The sequence below is a fragment of the Pyrus communis genome, chromosome 15 (assembly GCF_041283825.1).
Source record: "Pyrus communis isolate YQ-2024b chromosome 15, ASM4128382v1, whole genome shotgun sequence".
Classification (NCBI taxonomy): Eukaryota; Viridiplantae; Streptophyta; class Magnoliopsida; order Rosales; family Rosaceae; genus Pyrus; species Pyrus communis.
The window spans coordinates 9,080,779-9,094,654 of NC_142579.1; the positions used below are offsets into that span (position 1 = coordinate 9,080,779).

Here is a 13,876-nt window from a genome sequence, read left to right on the forward strand (position 1 = left end):
ACAATGGATAACGGTTTTTAATCATTACTCGATTCAATTGCCTGTAATCAATACATAGCCTCAAAGTTTTGTCTTTCTTTCTCACAAACAACACTGGAGCTCCCCAAGGTGAAGTACTAGGCTGAATAAAACCCTTAACCACTAATTCCTGCAACTGAACTTTTAATTCCCTTAACTCAGCAGGAGCCATATGATAAGAAGTCAAGGAAATAGGAGTAGTACCTGGAAGCAACTCAATGGTGAACTCCATGTCTCGGTCTGGCGGCAAGCCAGGTAAATCCTCAGGGCAAACATCAGGAAAATGTCTGACTACCCTTACATCCTCCACTCTACTAGGAACAGCCTCATCCAACACCACATGAGCTAAGTACCCTTGGCAACTTTTAGATAACAACCTTTTCACTCGCATAGCAGAAATAACGCCATGTCTCACCCTACTCTGCTCGCCCACAAAAGTAACCACAGGTAATCCAGGATGATGGAACGTAACTATTTTCTCGTAACAATCAATATTGGCACGATTGAAATGCAACCAATCTGTGCCCAGAATCACATCAAAGTCAACAATATCCAACGGGATAAGATCAGCTGGCATAACAACATCCTCCACTGTCACCGGACATCCTGGGTACACACGATCTACAATACATCTCTCCCCTCTAGGCATAGCAAACTTTAAATCATACCCTAGAAGTGTAGGGTGAGGTTGCGTCACTTAAGCAAATGTATGAGAAATCACAGAATTTGTAACACCACAATCAATTAATACTCTAGCAAAATAACCAAGGATATTTAACGTACCCATGATCAAGTCGGGATTATTTTGAGCATCTTGCAGAGAGATGTTATGAATACGCCCCTGGGTTTACTGCCGTCCACGACGACCTTTGCTCGTCTGGCCACCACGACTCTGTGTACCATGGCCCTGACTGGGCTGACCAGACTGCCTCGAAGACCCTGCACTACTCGTAGCAATCTCCCCTTGCTGAGTCTGTCCTCCCTGAAACCACTGAGACTCGCATACTAGAACTGAAGGATACGGCATATAGCCACCAGAATACTGGGGATAACCTCCCTGATAATATGGGTCCTGGGGATATTGATACTGTCCCGGGGCATAAGGACCATCATCGCCCTAATAGTAATAGGCACCACCTCGACCCGTCTGCCTTTAACTACCAGGACCCAGAATCTGCTGAATCGGTGCAGGTGGTGGCAAGAAAGTCTGCTGGGGCTTCTGCTGACTCTGGGGACAATTTGCAGCCCGATGTCCCATCTGCCCATAAGTAAAGCAACCCAGCCTACACTCACCAAAATGCCGATTATTACACTTGCGGCAAACTGAGGCCTTACCTCTACCAAATCACCCTGTTTCTGGCCTCTAGCACCACCAGCAAACCTACCACCATGACCCTGACCAGTGGAGCTAAAACCACCGCTAGAAGAGTTAGAACTAGTGCCACCCCTCTTGAAGTTCTGGGTCCTACGAGGTCCGAGCAACGCCTGACCCTTGCCCTTATCATCTTCTTCTGATTACCGTCTTTCTCTTCCTCATCACTCTTGCTCGGCATATTTTCTTAATCCTCAATTCTCAACAGAATCTCATAAAACTCCTGGTAGGTGTCACAAGGGGTAGTGGTCGCCATCGAACGCCACTTCTTCTTAGTGCCTAAACGGAAACAACGAAGCATCTCCGCTGGATTGCCAGCAACATCCGGATGATAGCAAGACAGATCAGTAAATCTCCGGTAGTACTTATTTGCTGTCAACTTCCCCTGTCTCAAGTCAGTGAATTCCTGCTTTTTGCGGTCAATATACTTAGGAGGCACAAACCTTCTCCTGAACAACTCTCTGAATACATCCCAATCAGTCTTCTCCACTTGAGACAAACGACGAAGTTCCTGTTCCCACCAGGATGCAGAATCCTTACCCAAAAACCACAATGTCATCTCTACCCATTTTTCAACAGGGAGATTCCCCTAATTATGCAGAACACGAAAGGTCTTCTCAATATGTTCTAGCCATCGCTCTGCACCCTCAAAACCCTCGTTGCCTTCGAACTTATCCAACTTCAGATTATACATAGTCTCCAGAAGAGTCCTCTGGGGAAGGCGGAGTGTCGAATGAATAGCTGTAGCGATAGCTTCCCCCAGCTGAGCTACATCGAGGAAACTAGGCTCAGCAGAGCGACGTGGTTCCTGATGAGGCGGCATAATTCTGGCAGAAGACACCAAAACCATTAGAATACTCACAAAAGTACAGGACTACCAAACCTAGGCTCTGATACCAAACTGACACACCGATCGAGATGAGGGCATGCTAGCCGTCACGTGGAAGTGACGTAACCATGTACACAGTGCGGAAGCTAATAGAATAATAATAAAAGTACGAATAAATAAAAACCAGCTTTACACAAAGTAAGTACATACATGTGTAAGTGTAAGTGTGAAAACAAAGTTCAGAGCACGAAGACCTAATGTAGTCTGGGAGAAACAACACAACATAAACACACCCAAAGGTGGTCCTACACTGGTGATAATCTGTTAGATATGCCGGGAAAATCCTTTGGGGAGCCACCACAAGTACTAGCCAACTAGAACCTGGAGGGGCGCAAAACAAAAAGTGTGAGTGGGCAAAAACAAAGCTTTTCAAAAACCATTTCATAAACAAGATTCTAACCCTTCGTCGTAAAACTTGTATACTTCCCAGAAAAAAAATAGAATATACATATAAATAAGTCATGCTTAGAAATATGCCATGCCAAAAGCCTCAAAATAAAATGCAAGTGCTCAGGTAATGTCAAATCAATGCCATGTAATCTGTCAGCCGGAGTCACCTAACGTGACCTGTACGGCTGAATCTAGAGCTCAAATCTCTAACTCACTAGCTATACCTGTACACGAGTCGGAACCACCTAAAGTGGTCTGTACGATAGGACTGGGTGTACAATAAGTACGCTCAAGTGCAACGATCACGTGAAGGCTGGGCGACTAATCGCGGGTCACCTAAGAGTCGGAACCACCTAAAGTGGTATGTACGACAGGACTGTGCACCTAACTTGGATCCAAGATGAGCGTGCGGTGCGGGAGGTGAACATCACATAAAGGACTATGCCCAACTCTGGGCAGGAGCACTAACACCGGGGGTACAGGTTATGAGCTCTCTATACATCTCAAATCACTACTGAATATAAACATAAATCATAACTCACCTAGCACTTACCTGTGCGTCCGCAGCACCAAACATATTTATACATATGCGACTAATAATGCGTAAATAAATGGCAAACAATAAGCATGGCATATAAACGTATAAACGTTTCATTTTACTTTCTGGGAAAAGCATAAGTATATATGGAAAACCAAAAGCCCACTCACTGGTATGTAGAAGGGTCGTAACCCCCTTGCCTCGAGTGACCGCGCTCGTCCTTAGGATAGGTCTCACCTATATGCGAAACAACTATAAAAACGTTAATTTTAAAGCGCATAACCAACATCACGAAATAACTTCTCATACAATGCTCAAATGGGGTGTATGAATACACCAACGTGATATACTCAACCTCAGGAACATCCCCATATTTTTAGGAAAATTTTCTGACGCTGCACGCGCCGCCCACGCGCAGGCACGTGCCTGGCACACTGACGGCGTCAGTTAACGCCGTCAGGAATATTCCGTTAAATCTGACGGATTCCGTTAACGCCGCTAGGAATATTCCGTTCAAACTGAAGGAATATTCCGTCGTCTTTTTCGGCCAAAATTCGGCGCCATCGTCGACGCCGGAAAACCGGGAAAACTTTAAAACCTTGTATCTTCTTCGTTTTTCAACCAAATTTCACAAAATTGGTACCAAAATGAAGCTTATAACAAGAGGAACAAATCCATACCACTTTCAACCACTAAAACCCACGGAAACTCGCCGAGAAAACACCACCAACTCTGGCCAAGCTTGAAACTCACGATCCCGACGTCCAAAACCTTCAAAGGAACCACCCCGAGCCTCCTAAGGACCTCACCAAGCTTCCTACAAGCTTGAAATTCCAAAAAACACAAGAATTAACGTGTGCATGAACAGTGACCAAATCGGGGTATCCCGAGTTCGACGTGAAAACGAAGGTATCCTTACTTGAAATGGGTATGGTTGAACTCCCAAGGACCTCACGAGCACGAATATGTAATTTGTTTCCTCGATCTGTGAAGGTTTCAATGGTTTTGGCTGTCGTCCGTACAAGAAGAATAGGAATGGGAGAGAGATGGCTCGGGACAGGGCAGGGAGAGAGGGTGAGTGAGTGTGGTGTGTGTGTGGTCCAAAACCAGCCAAGCAACACCCAAAAACAACCACACAACGAAACAACCATAATAGGGGTAAAATCGTCATTTCACCCCTACGGTTCGAAAATCCGGAACGGGCTGTCACATACATGTAATTCATTAATATATTAATGCTAAGGACTTTGATTAAAATCTAAAAACTAATAAGGTCTTAATCAATGAACATTAAAAATTAGGGACCGGATACTAATTTTTCCAAAAAAAATACGGTTTTACATATTTCTAACTCATGCACATGAATCATGGTGCGAGAGAAGTAATATACTTAGGTACCCAAATTCCATAGGACTTGATCGCTTCGTGACATTAGAAATTGAAAAACCAAGATACACCACCAAGTGTTCCCAATTTTTCTGTCTTACGAGGGCATTCGGAGTAATACAAACTAAGATACATTAATGGGGGTATTTGCCCAACGAAAAATTGAAATGTATTTGGATGATTTACGTGGAAATTAAAGAAAGGAGGAATAATAAATTTTGGGGTGGGTAACCGGATATATGGCATGACCTTACACTTACATCCTTGAAAGTTTAGAAATAGTAACCTAAATTTGGTAGATAAAAAAAAACAAAAAAAATTGCTAAAGAGATTAAATTTGTACACTAAATTTTGTACAAGATAGACAACATTGCCCAAACCAAAAACCTAACCACCCCAAACCTTCCCCTCATCCCACACCGCCACCCTATTACATCACTATCCCTCCATTAAGTTCTTTATATATCAATCTTTTTTTTTAATGCATGATTTGAAATTTTCAATTGTTGTCCATCTTTTTCTAGTAATTACAAGAGGAAAGGGAGCACCAATTGGTATGTCACATGAGCGGTTCCGTCTCGTCACGGGGTGATTGAGACACTTGTGTGAAAATATATCTTCAATATTAAACTTTTTCGTAATCAAACAAAAAGAAAAACTTAAGCCATGCACCTCAAAGTACTTTAGGCCTTCTCTAATGATTATAGCAGATTTAGGGCTAGTTTGGTATTACTGTGCTTTGAAAAAAAAGCTGCTTCTGCTGTGCTGTGAGAATAAGCAGCTGAGAAATAAAATAGTAGAGTGTTTGGTAAACTTTTTTATAAAAGTGCTTTTGAAAAAAAAAAAAAAAAAAAAAAGCAGCATTGTAGTGTTTGGTAAACTTTTATGTAAAACAGATGTGAAAAAAAACCGGTTTTTCAAAGCTGAGTTTTGCAGCTTATTGTTTTTGGCTTTTTTTCACCCAAAACTATGAAAAAAAAGCTGAAGCTAAATATTTACCAAACACAAAAACAGCTCCCAGCTTTGTTTTATACTAGTTTTTTTTAGAATCACCTCAGTACCAAATCAGGCCTTAGCCCTCGTTTCTAAATATAACATCCTAAAAATATAGTTTTAAACGAATAGTGCAGGGCTATAATGTTTCATCTTCAATGGTACAAAAATTATTATTTTGTTGTAAACTTTCCTAGTTTATATGTAATTGTGTAAATTCTAGATTAGATTTGATTCTAGTTATCCTTTCCTATTGCAACTTGTATTCCTTGCGGATGAAGGAATTTCTTCTCTCTTTTACTAATATAAATAAAGGTACTATGTAGGAGGGATAACATACACATTCCCCTACAATTCTACAAACACCTCTCTCAATCTCTCTTCTCCTTGCCGCCGGCCCCTTACCCTTGTCAGATAAAATAGGTTACAACACGTTATTAGCATGCTCCTACCATTGTGGTTAGGAATTTGACGAGGAAATTTTCTGCATCAAACCAATTCATCCATATCATCAAGCAATCAGGTTCTTTCAAAACAACAATTTTTATCTCGATATTTTTGCAGTCCTGATAGCATGAACATTCACCATAATGCATGACCCAACTTTACGTTTTTCGAATTTTAGATTCTACATAAATTGTTTATGCATTATATTCATAATTGTTGAATTATGTGAATTTGATATTATCCATGAATTGCATCAAATATATGTACATGCATTAAACTATTGAATTGAATATGCTTTGAATTAAGTTGTATATGAATTGAGTTAAAAAATAAATAAAAAGAAAAAGGGAAACAAAAGAAATCAGAAACCACAGACTAGGTTCTTTGAACCCATGCCCAAGCTTGTAGCTTGATGGTTGAGATATGCCGAAGCTAAGAGTCCCAAACCTGGAGCCAAGAACTCCAGGTAGAAACCCAAAAAACCCGACACAATTGACGTTGTCCTTGTCTATATCGACCACATGGCCTGCAACTATCACCCTGCACGTTTCGTTCACGTTGCCAATGACCAGAAGTCGTCCCACATCGAAATTGGACCAAGATTCGTGGGAATTTTTTCAAAAATTTGATTTGAAATTTTCTAGGGTTTTGGTTGTTGAAACATTGAGATTAAACCATCTTCGTGGTTGTCCATGATTACCGTGACTCGCCCTGAGTCCCAACAACCCAGACACAACCACCATAAGTGGTGGCGCCGAACATCTTCTTCAATGCGCACACCTAACACGACTAAGATTTGTGTTCAGTTTGACCTACGACCTTTTGGGCCTAAACCCTTCTAGGCCTAAGCATAAAACCCAGCATCGGTTTTGGGCTTGCATGATGTAGCCCATAGCAGCCCCTTTAGCCCAAACTGTGACACTAGCTCGAGGGTTATGGTGTCCCATATGCACTGCACCGTACTAGATCAGCATCCATGTAGGCCTCTATTTCTTGGGCCCTACCTTTTTCTTTCTAGGTAGCTCGTTTGCTACCTTAGGCTTGAACTCCCGTGGCCTGATCCACTCAACTCAGCCTAATTCTTGGGCCTGGTAGCACGATTCAAACTTGCTCAGCCCACCCGTGGGTTTTGGCCTATATTTTTGGGATCTTCGATTGTTTAATATTTTTAGACAATTTGGGTATTACTTTTTTCACCCACACTTTAATTTGGCCCAAAGTCCAAATAATTAATTCAATTATAATTATAGGCCCGAAGTTCTATTTACATATTTTCTTGTTCCATATTTATGTGTCTATTTTTGCATATATTTGCGTTTGTCTGCAGGAACATATGAACTTGAAGTTCATAATTATTTTGAAACCCGAAGTTTCTATTAACATGCCTTGTTTGAAAACCTGAAGTTTTCACTTGAAAACATTACCCATGAAAACCCGAAGTTTTTCATGCAAATATTAACCAATACATGTCTATTAGAACATGAATGTTCTACTCATATGTGAATGGATTGATTTTTTTCCTCCATTACATTAACCACATCTTGTCCATCTATTTTGTAATAAGAACATGTCGAATTTGAACAAACTCGGCTTCACCGCTTTGGAGGTCTCTAGAAGGAACAACCTTAAGTGGGTCCAAGATGTGAAGCTCCACCTCACTGTAAAGAACTTACGTGCCGCCATTGAAGAAGAGACAGACAATCCGACTGGCGAAGCTGAGAAAGCCACTGCTATGATCTTCATCCGAAGACATATTCATGATGCCTTGCAAACCGAGTACCTTGCTGAGGAGGATCCACGTGCACTATGGGTTGCTTTAGTTGATCATTTTGATCACCAAAAGGACATATTCTTGCCCGAAGCAAGACATGACTGGCAGTATTTGCGCTTCCAAGACTTTAAGTCTGTGAATGAATATAATTCCGAAGTTTGTCGAATCTGATCACTTCTTAAGTTTTGTAACGAAACTTTGACCGAAGAGGATCTGCTGAAGAAAACCTATTCGACCTTCTCTAATACTAATATTATCCTACAACAACAATATAGAGCTCAGAAGTTCACTAAGTTCTCAGATTTGATCTCTGTTTTACTTCTCGCTAAAAAGTAGAACCAGCTATTGATGAAGAATCATCAAGCTTAACTTACTGGGGCGACTAATGTGCCTGAAGCACATTATAGCACAAACCAACACCCAAACCGCCAAATAAGGCATGGTAAGGGCGGCCAGAAACCATCCCACCAAGGTCAACAGAGTCATGGCCCATCCAGGGAAAGAAACAAAGCCCAAAAGTCTTAAACCTCACTCCTAAGGCCCCAAACTTCAAGAATAAAGGCAAAGCACCTGAAACCATGGATGCAGATATGTGTTATCGTTGTGGTTCAAATGACCATTGGTCCCGTGTTTGCCGAGCTCCCCACAAGGTTGTAGCTGAATATCAATCTCATCGTTAGAAGTTTGAATCAAACTTCGTGCAAGTGGACGAACCGGAGACTTCAAAGATGGAGGTTTTTTATTTTCAAGAGGATACCACCCCTATGAAAGATTAGAATCTTAGGCATAATGGGGCCGAATTCCACCTAGTGGCCAAACCCCCCCTTGTTTTTTGGTTGATTTTTGTACAATTTTCCCTTATGTTTGGATTGTTTGTTAGTGATTTGTTTTGGATATTAAGTTTTGATTAATTACCATCCTTGAATAAATGAAATTATTTTGAATTGATAATTGTTTTTATAACTTTTATGCATGTGACCTATTCAAATTAATTTTTCATTCTAAGTATGACTAGTGGGGAAGTTAGTTGTCTGGCAGATAATGCAACCACACAAACCGTTTTGAGTGAACACATCTATTTCACTAACTTCATACCTAAGAATGCACCTCTGACAACTCTCTCAGGCCCATCCAACTTGATTGAATGATACAGTAAGGCACGTATAATGTTGTCTAATGGTACAATCTTGACCATTGCTGAGACACTCTATTCTTCACGTTCCAGAAGAATGTTGTTGAGTTTCAAGGACATTAGAGATAACAATTGTCACGCTGAAAGCCACATAGAAAACGAAGTTGAATTTCTATGCATAACCTCCTACGAATAGGACCAGAAGTGTATCCCGAGTGGTCTATATACCACAACCATACGCCCCATAGAATGGCACTATGTGGTTGGCTCTACTACTGGGACCCTGCATGAAATTATACTTTGGCATGATCGTTTGGGACATCTTGGACGAATAGTGATGCGCCATATCCTCAAATCATCACATAGGCATCCATTAACCAGAAGTTTAGGTTCGATCCAAGGAATTGCATGTCAAACATGTTCTATGGAAAAACTTATTACTAAGCCTTCTTACGACAAGATTTGCTTGAATCCTCCCATTTTTCTACACGTTGCTCACACCTGTGCTTGTTGTCCACAAGGAACGCTACATTCTCCAAACTGTTGGCTCAAATTATCAAGCTCAGAGCTCACCACCCTAATTATTCGATCAAATCTATTTGATTAGATAATGTTGGAGAATTCACATCTAAAACTTTGGATGACTATTGCATGCCGGTTGGGGTTAAAGTTAAACATCTCGTACCCCATGTTCATACCCAGAAAGGCCTGGCAGAAGCTTTCAATAAGCGCTAACAAATGATTACTTGATCGTTGGTCATATGTACCAAGCTCTCGATAGCTGCTTGGGGCCATGCAATATTGCATGCAGCAAATTTAGTCCGCTTGAGGCCTGTTACGACTCAACCATTTAGTACCCTTCAGTTAGTTACCATATATGAACCCGACATATCATATCTGCTCGTTCTTGGTTGGACGGTCTATGTGCTGATCTTGCCGCTCTTACGTACAAAAACGGGGCCTTAGCAAAGGATTGGAATTTATGTCAGATATGATTCTCCTGCGATTATTCGTTATTTAGGACCTTTGACAGGCGATCTATTTACAGGTCGTTTCACGGATTATCACTTCTATGAGACAATCTTCTCGTCGTTAGGGAGAGATAAGAACGTCAATGTTCCTGAAGAACGACGCGAATTATCGTGGACGACTCCTACTTTGCTCATTTAGATCTCCGCACCGCTCAATCTGAAACTAAAGTGCATTGTATATTAAATCTTCAAAGCATAGCTCAAAGCATGCCAAATGATTTCACCGATCTAGCGTGAGTGACAAGATCACATATTCTATCTGCGAATATGTTTGCAAAGCTGGATGTACCAAATGTACGCCGGACTTCTCTCCTGGAGGCCCAGGACGCCAATCTTGGTAATCCACGTACATTAGCGACTAGCCAATCATCTGCCCCTACACAAAAGCATGGCAAACCTCTTGGTTCAAAGGATTCACACCCCTAGAAAAGGAAATCCATAGCACAAGGTCCCGAATAGCCTACCGTGAATCCAACTATCACTTACTCATTTTAACCAACTCATGAGGAAATTCTAGATTACGGAAGCGTTTTTGAAGAGACGAATCCTCATCCCGAGAATTGTGAGATTTCGGTCTATTATGCTAGCCAAGATGATGTGTGGGGTAGAAATGAAATGATTGTCGACAATGCATTAGCATATGCAGTAGCTACTGAGATCATGTTGAGTGATGACATTAAACCACGTTTCGTTGATGAATGTTGACATAAAACTAATTGGTCAAACTGGAAATAAGCAATCCAAGTAGAACTCGATTTGCTTGCGAAATGCAAGGTGTTTGGACCTGTAGCTCTTACTCCTCTACATGTGAAGCTCGTTTGCTAAAAGTGGGTTTTTGTTCGAAAGCGTAATAAGAAGAACAAAATTGTGCGTTACAAAGCTTGTCTTGTTGCACAAGGTTTCTCACAACACCTCGAGATTGACTATGATGAAACTTATTCATCCGTTATGGATGTGATTAGTTTTCGCTACCTTATCAGTATGGTAGTTTCCAAAAAATTGAGTATGCAGCTGATGGACATAGTAACTACGTATCTCTATGGGGATATTGATACGAAAATTTATATGAAAGTTCCCGAATGACTTACATTGACTGGTTCAAATATTTCCAAACCCTAGAACACGCTCTCAATTCGGTTGAGGCGTTCACTCTACGGTTTGAAACAATCTGGAAGAATGTGGTATAACCATCTGAGTGAGTATTTGACTGGTCAGGGATATGTGAACAATGAACTATACCCTTATGTGTTCATTAAGAAGTCACATTTCGGATTTACGATAGTTGCAGTATATATTGATGACATAAACCTTATCGAAACTCCTAAAGAGCTAGTGAGAACTATCGCGTACCTGACGACAAAATTTGAGACGAAAGATCTAAGAAAGGCTCGATACTGTCTCAATCTTGAGATAGAGCACCGTTTGAATGAAATCCTAGTACATCAATCGAACTACACGCAAAAGGTGTTGCGCCGCTTTAATGAGGATAAAGCAAAGCCTTCAAGTACTCATATAGTCATTCGATCGCTAGATGTAAAATGAGATCCTTTCGGTTCGAAGGAGGATGATGAAGAGATTTTGGAGCCTGAAGTTCCTTATCTAAGTGCGATAGGTGCTTTATTGTATTTAGCTCAATGCACTAAACCCAACATCTCCTTCGTTATTAATCTTTTGGCAAGATACAGTAATGCACCAACGCGCAGACACTGGACTGGCATGAAAGACATCTTCCGTTACCTTAAAGGTACTACGAATTTGGGCTTGTTATATCCCTATGGATCTTCGAATAATGCAGTACCCCCTGCTTCTCGAGTGGATTCTCGCCTTGTTCTGCAGACACAGGATATTTGTATGATCCGCACAAGGCACGTTCTCAAATGAGTTATGTCTTTACCGTTGAAGGCAGCGCAATCTCTTAGAGGTCAACTAAATAGACCTTAGTTGCCACTTCGTCGAACCATGCTGAAATTCTTGCCTTACATTAAGCAAATTGGGAATGCTTTTGGTTGAGAGCAGTTGTGGGTCATATTTAAAGCTCCTGCGATCGCTACCCCGCCGTAGATGTCCCTACGATGATTTTTTAAGACAATGCAACATGTATTGAACAGCTCAAGAAGGGTTATATCAAAGAAGACAACACCAAGCACATTGCGCCAAAGTTATTCTTTTCACATCAACAACAAGAGCATCAGAAGATTAAAGTCACGCAAATCCGTTCACAAGACAATCTAGCCAACTTCTTCACCAAATCACTGCCGAAGATGACGCTTCAGAAGCTTATTCAAAGAATTGGTAAGCGTAAATTGTATGAGTTGTAACATTGCTATTTCTATTTGGAATTGTGTCAAACTCAATGGGAGTATCCTTGTTTGATCTGAATGTACTTTTTTTTCCCTATGATTAGGAGCATTTTTCCCACTAGGTTTTTGCTACCTAACTAGGTTTTAATGAGGCACCCACCTTGGGCTGATCATATCCCTGATGACGTCCCGTAGACGTTACTTTTAACTTTTGCATTTCTCACACATTTTTCATTAGACTATGGATTTTGTCCCTACTTGGGTTTTTGCCATAGCCTTAGGGTTTTTTTAGTGAGATTCACTTACTTATGCAAGTTGCTACCTTATTGAGAATAAGCGTTGTTCCTTAGAATTAGCGCCGACGAGTCGACTTTCTCAACTTCTGTATGATGCTAAATCTACCTTGAGTATTTACACACTCAAGAGGAGTATTGTAAACTTTCCTAGTTTATATGTGATTGTTTAAATCCTAGATTAGATTTGATTCTAGTTATCCTTTCCTACTACAACTTGCATTCCTTGGGGATGAAGGAATTTCTTCTCTCCTTTACTACTATAAATAAAGGCACTATGTAGGAGAGATAACACACACATTCCCCTACAATTCTACAAACACATCTCTCAATCTCTCTTCCCTCTCCCCAGGCCCCCTTACCTTGTCAGATAAAATAGGCTACAACAATTTTTTCACTTTTTAGAATATTGAAAAATATTATGACTCATACATGTAAATACTATGTTTTTTTTTTTCAACAAACGATATTATCTACACTAAGAGGGGTGGGCTTAGCCTCACAATGTAGTTCAAATCCGTTTTTGGTAAGAATCAAACTTAAAGTACCACATTTTAAAATTAATTAAAATTATATTTAGTGAAAAAAAAAACAGCATAAAAAATGAAAGGATTAAGTACCTAAAACCTCCCAACCTTTTAGTGTCATTCCAAATTAGTCTCAACCTTTTTAAACATTTCAAACAACTACCAACCTATTGAAAATGTCACATTTGTTAAGTCCCAATTAATTTTCCATTAAATGCACATGTGGTAATAATGAGTCCCACTTATTTGCTTATTATGACACAAAATAATAATAAAAATATTTCAAAAAATGCATGAAGATGAAATATAAAAATAAATAAACTCATGAATAAAATGGAAAACAAAAATGAAGATCAAGAAATCTCCTAGCATATAAGAGGGTTAAGAATTCATATAGGGCTTCAATGAGCTTGTTTCTACTCATGTGATTTCCTCATTTGTCGATTTTCGGCTTGCAAAGCTTCAAGTTTTTTTTTGTGGGTGGTGAAGATGATGGTGGCTACATCATGGCAGTCCATACCATCTCAGCAACCTCCATGACCATCTTCTCAATTTGTGGTTTAAGTTGTAAGGTGAGGTTTGTGGTTGTGCGCTGAGTTTGGAGGTAATTGCCTGAACGGGGTGGTGGTGACCATTACTTGGTAGAGGTCATGGTTCCATGACCTTCGATGTAGGAGATAAAGTAAATCGTGGTTAATTTAACAAAAATTTAATTAGGACTCAATGGATGTGACATTTTCAATAGGTTAGGTATTTCTTTGGAATGTTTAAAAAGTTGAGACCAATTTA

General features: G+C 40.3%; 1 pseudogene; it reads left to right on the forward strand.

The window, feature by feature from the left end:
* The first annotated feature begins 7,600 nt into the window (after positions 1-7,600).
* LOC137726226 (uncharacterized) lies at positions 7,601-8,173 on the forward strand (annotated as a pseudogene).
* Positions 8,174-13,876: the final 5,703 nt, after the last annotated feature.